Below are 6,160 nucleotides of genomic sequence, written 5' to 3'. Positions count from 1 at the left end.
AGTCTAATTAGAGAGACAAGATTCAAAACATAAAACCGTTTTCCTTCTAATACTGTAGTTTTCCTTCTGTCTGCTTTCCCTATCTCCTCTATAGTGTCTATAAACTATTTCCTTAGAACTTGCAATAATCTTCTGGTTTCACTGTAATCGTTTTAGTTATTAGTATATTATAGTTTGCTTGTAGAAAATAAGATGAAAACAGGGACTTCCCTGGTGGTCCAGTGGTTAAGGCTCTGTGCTCCCAAAGCAGGGGGCTCGGGTTCAATCCCTGGTTGGGGAACTAAGATCCCACGTGCCACGTGGTGCCACAGTCAAAAAAAAAAAAAAAAAGATAATAACAAAACAGTAATTGTCAAATGAAGCAGTGCTTGGAATAGTACCTGGTACATCATAGTTAAACAAATTAATGAACGAATGAGTAAATAAGAGTGATGAGTGAATGGTATATACTATATTCTCTGTGGAACTTGAGGGTAGGGAAAAAACACTTCAGCCTGGAGTGGTCAGAAGAAGAATGATTCTGAGTTGTTGAGAGAAGGGCAGGATTTGAGCAGATAGACAAGCAAGGTGGGCATTCTGAGCAGGAGATGAGGATGAACAAAGGCACAAAAGCAGAAAATCAGAAGCTGCACTTTTATAAGCTGGAGCTATGGAGTGGACTGTGGCCGCTGCTTTCATGGGCCCCTGTGCAAGGTGAACCCCTGTCACTGCAACCTTAGATCTACTTCTCCCCTTAGGACCTCACTTTCCTTTTGCCTTTTCAAGTGGGGTTGGTGTTCTCTGGAGCCTTGGGTATCTTCAGGAATGGGACAGGGCAGGGGTTTGCCAGTGTCATTTACCGAATGTGTCTTTCAAACTTTCTCCTTTTACCCTTGTTTCATAGCCCTACTTCTGGGAATTCCCTGGTGGTCCAGCGGTTAGGACTCTACACTCTCACTGCCCAGGGCCTGGGTTCAATCCCTGGTCAGGGAACTAAGATCCCACAGGCTGTGTGGTGCGGAAAAAAGAAAAAAAAGAAAAAGAAAAAGCCCTACTTCATTAGAATTTATGCTGTTCAGCCATGCCCTCTTTATCATTTATAGCTGCCTTTCATGTGCTTCCTTGATCCTTCCTCTTTTCTGTTCATCTATCCATGCAACGAGTACTTATTGAGTACCTAGTGTATTCCAGAATCTGTTAGATACTGAGAATACAGTGGGGACAAGAGAAAATCACTGCTCTCATTGAGCTTTCAGTCTAGTGAGGTGATGGATAATTAAGAAAATACATGTGTACTATAATTTCAGGTGCTAAATGCTCTGAAGAAAAATAAAAAAAGATTAGGAGTTAAGAGTGAGGGGTCAAGGCTTCCCTGGTGGCACAGTGGTTAAGAATCCACCTGCCAATGCAGGGGACACGGGTTCAAAGCCTGGTCCGGGAAGATCCCACATGCCGCAGAGCAACTAAGCCTGTGCTGTACAACTACTGAGCCTGCGCTCTAGAGCCACAACTACTGAGCCCTCGTGCCACAAGTACTGAAGCCCGCGTGCCTAGAGCCCGTGCTCCGCAACAACAGAAGCCACCACAATGAGAAACCCGTGCACCACAATGAAGAGTAGCCCCCACTCGCCGCAACTAGAGAAAAAGCCCGCATGCAGTAACAAAGACCCAACGCAGCCAAAAATAAAATAAATAAAATAAATAAATTTTTTAAAAATTCTATTTTAAAAATCTATTAAAAAAAAGAGTGAGGGGTCAGAGGGATAAATTGGGAGATTGGGATTGACATACACACACTACTATATATAAAATAGATAACTAATAGGAACCTACTGTATAGCACAGGGAACTCTACTCAATACTCTGTAATGGCCTATGTGAGAAAAGAATCTAAAAAAGGAGTGGATATATGTATATGTATGGCTGATTCACTTTGCTGTACACCTGAAACTAACACAACATTGTAAATCAACTATACTCCAATAAAAGTTTAGAAAAAAAAAAGATGTCAAAGAACATCTTAACCCTCTAAGGTGATATCAAAAGGGTTACAATGTCCTGATCCATATTCCTTCGGCCAGAAAGTTGAAAAAAAGTAAAATTACTTTTCAATCAAAAAAAAAAAAAAAAAAAGAACGAGGGGTTGAGAGCTGCTATTTTAGGTAGACTGGTCAGAGAAGGTTCTGAAGAGGTGATGTTGGAGCAGAAACCCAAATGAAATGAGGGGTGAGGATCACTAGATGTCAGGAACTGGAATCACTAGAGTGTTTGTTTATTAGAAGGTGAAATGACTTGTCCTCTTCACTGACCTGTGGGGACTGTGGTCTGGAAGGCGTCACACAAAGCTTTCTGGCATGAATCACATTTTGTGGAAGTGACTTAGGTTTGACTGTGTTTAGTAACAATAAAGAAACTGCACAGTTTTGAATAGGAAAAATGTATTCTATAGATTTACAGATTGAATTTAGGGACGTTTCGGTGAATCATAGTAAAATAAGTCATCGTGATTTACAACAGCCATCAAGAACAAGTTCTTAGAAATCACTCATCTGTGATAGAAAATAATTTTACAGTATTAAATTGCTTTATTACGGTTTTAGAAGTGAACTACATTGAGGAAAAAAAAATGTGGACTATTTGGAAGAAGAGTATTCAAGACAGAAGGAAAAGTATATGCAAATGCCCTGAGGTGAGAATGAGCTTGACACATCTGAGAGTGTGCAAGGAGGGTGGTGTGGCTGGAGTTAAGTAAGGATAGGAGTGATCAGAGGAGGGGGCAGTGGCAAGATTACGCGGGGCCTTTAGCTTCCAAGTGTTCTGAAGTCCTCCCACCAAACTGGGGTATGTGGATGATCCATCCAACACCTTGGCTTCTTGTTTCCTTGATCTCATTTCTTAAGGCCTTCCATGTTTCTTTCAGCCACTTGCTTCCACTGCTACACTCTGGCCCTTGTCTCCACCTGAACTCTTCTATTTCTGAAATCACAATATCAAACATCCCATGCTCTGAAACTGATCCAGCTCATTGGTCAGTTACCTCCAACACCCCAGTTCTTCAGCTTCAAAGAGACCTTCAATTTTCTTACCCTAACCCTCTCTATTTAACAGCCTCTGCCTATTGGTATTTCCCTCCCTCACCAGCTTGATTCACAGCCCATCACTTCAAACAACCTATCACTGCCAATATTCTAAATCTTTTCTTTTGCACCTTCCATTGCACCTATCTTGCCCACCATATATGAATGCAGATGTCCATCTTTTTTCTTGCTAGTTCATGGCTGCTGAGACCCACAGAAGAAATATGCTGAAGTACACAGACTATCCCGGTTTTACATTAATGGTCATCAATCTCAGTGAAGCCCTTACCACTGACTGACTAGCCTACTGTTTCCCTAGTTACCTGTCTCCCATTTTCAACAACTATTTCAAAACTTCTCCACTCCCATTAAACCTCTCACCCACCCACCACCCCCTCTCATTCTCTGTTGATGACTGCCTCCTCCTTCACAGAACAAATAGAAGTGATCAGATAGGAATTCTCTCCACTTCTGGCCAACAAACCTACAATCCTCGCTGTTCTCTACACCAATACTATTTCTCCTATTCCAGTCCAAAAGGAATCCCTCACGTGTCTGGATCCCATTCCTTCCAGTATCCTGACACTTTGGTATTTTCTACTTTATCCATCTTCCTGATTTCCTTCCATTAGAAAGAGAAAAAAAAAAAAGCATTTTCCAGTCTATCTCATCTTTTTTTTTTTTAATTTATTAAATTTATTTTATTTTTGGCTGCGTTGGGTCTTCGTTGCTGCACGCAGGCTTTTCTCTAGTTGCGGAGATCGGGGGCTACTCTTCGTTGCGTTGCTTGGGCTTATTGCGGTGGCTTCTCTTGTTGCGAAGCACGGGCTCTCAGCGCGTGGGCTTCAGTTGTTGTGGCACACGGACTCAGTTGCTTCGCAGCATGTGGGATCTTCCCGGACCAGGGATCAAACCTGTGTCGCCCGCATTGGCAGGCAGATTCTTAACCACTGTGCCACCAGGGAAGTCCAACTCTATCTCATCTTAATATCCCTTGACTCACATCCCTCTCCAGTTACCATACACTCTGTCTCTTCTCCATTTCAGTAACTTCTGAAAAATTTTACTTTCCCTTCTTAAGCCACTCATGGTAACATTTCCAAGACCTTCCATGTTGCTAAATCCAGTATACGTACATTTTTCAGTCCTCATCTTACTAGATCTTTCATCAGCATTTGACCTGGTTGACAGCATTTGATTCCCTCTTTCTAAAAAAATATACCCAGGACGTCCCTGGTGGTGCACTGGTTAAGAATCCGTCTGCCAAGGCAGGGGACACGGGTTCGAGCCCTGGTCCAGGAAGATCCCACATGTCGTGGAGCAACTAAGCCCGTAGCCACAACTACTGAGCCTGCATTCTAGAGCCCTCAAGCCACAACTACTGAGCCTGTGCACCACAACTACTGAAGCCCACGAGCTCTAAGGTCCATGCTCCACAATAAGAGAAGCCACTGCAATGAGAAGCCCGTGCACCGCAACGAAGGGTAGTCCCCCGCTCACCGCAACTAGAGAAAGCCCTCATGCAGCAACTAAGACCCAACACAGCCAAAAATAAACAAACGAACAAATAAATAAAATTTGGGTTCCCTGTGTTTATTGAAAAAAAAAAGAATCTGCCTTCCAAAACAGGGACACAGGTTCCATTCCTGGTCAGGGAACTAGATCTCACTTGCATGCCGCAACTAAGAGTTCACATGCCACAGCTAAGAGTTCACATGCCACAACTAAGGAGCCCACCTGCTGCAACTAAGACCCAGCACAACCAAAATTAAAAAACAGAAAATATACCCTTTTTCACCCTGTTTTTTTCAAACACTCTCCTGTTTTGCCTCCTATATCTCTATCAATGTGTTCTTGTTATTCTTTGCAAGACTCTGTCCTCCACTGTCCTCTTAGTTGTAGGTGGTCCACAGAGCTTAATCTTAAGTCATTTCTCTCTACAGACTTATACCAGGTAATTTAGTTCATTCTCTTGGCTTTATTACCATCAATGTGCTGATGGCTATCAAGTGTAGATCTCTAACTCATATTGCTCTCCTGAATATGAAACACATGTATCAGCTGTCTGTGCTTAGATGTCTAACAGGTACTTCAAACTCAAGATGAACAAAATTCAGCTCATCTCTTACAAACTTGCTATTTTCCAGTGTTCCTTATTCAACAAATGACATTGCCATCCACACAGTTGCTTAAACAAGAGACATATGTCACTCTTGGCTTCTCTCTCTCCCCCTCACTCATCACACTGGTCAATTACCAAGCCCTAGCAATTACACCTTCTTAAATGTCATTCAAATTAGCCCACTTCTCTCCATCCAATGGCCTCCTTGCTCTTGCCTGCCTGGGCTACTGTATCTGCCCCCAGTTAACTGGTCTCCCTGAGCCCCTCTTATTAAGTTCCCCTTTTCCCCACATGCGCCCCTCCCCTCCAATACATTTCCTACACAGCAGCCAGAATTATCTTCCAAAGAGAAATTACATCCTTTGACTGCTTAAAACCCTTCAGTTGATTTGCACTGCTTTGGGGAGGAAGTCCTGTCTCCTGCCTTTCTCTCTAGCCTCATCTCTCTCGCATTCTCCTCTGCCCCTGCTATGTTCTTTCAGTTCCTTTACTTCCGCTGTCTGGATCCTCTTCCATCATCTACGAAGGTAACTGATATGCATTCCTCTGGTTTCAGAGTAAACATTTCCTCCAGGAGGTCAGGAGCCCCTGTTCTGTTTACATGGCGCCCTGAGCTGCCCTTATCATAGAGTCAGCAGGTTTTGTTGTAATTACTAGATTAATTACCTATTTTTCCTGGATTGTAGGAACTGTGTTTTTCCTTGTTTTCCTGTTGTCTGTCACTGTGACTGGACATGGTAAGCTCCTATTAAATGTTGAAGGGAGAAAGGGAAAGAGAAGAAAGAATATAAAATGGAGTAGGGTACAAAATTTGCGTACATTTTAAAGGTAAAACAAGACTCCAAATAAATTTTGCTTTTCTGTCATACAAATATGGTTTGCATTAACCTTACAAGTTACATGTCAGCCTTTTTCTCCCCCTTTAGTGGAAAGACATATTTTGGACATTTAGTCTGCAGATACCATTAAATGGATAGAGCTA

This window comes from Eschrichtius robustus, chromosome 6 (assembly GCF_028021215.1).
Source record: "Eschrichtius robustus isolate mEscRob2 chromosome 6, mEscRob2.pri, whole genome shotgun sequence".
Lineage (NCBI taxonomy): Eukaryota > Metazoa > Chordata > Mammalia > Artiodactyla > Eschrichtiidae > Eschrichtius > Eschrichtius robustus.
The sequence above is the reverse complement of the archived record's forward strand: the minus strand, read 5'-3'. Positions refer to the sequence as shown.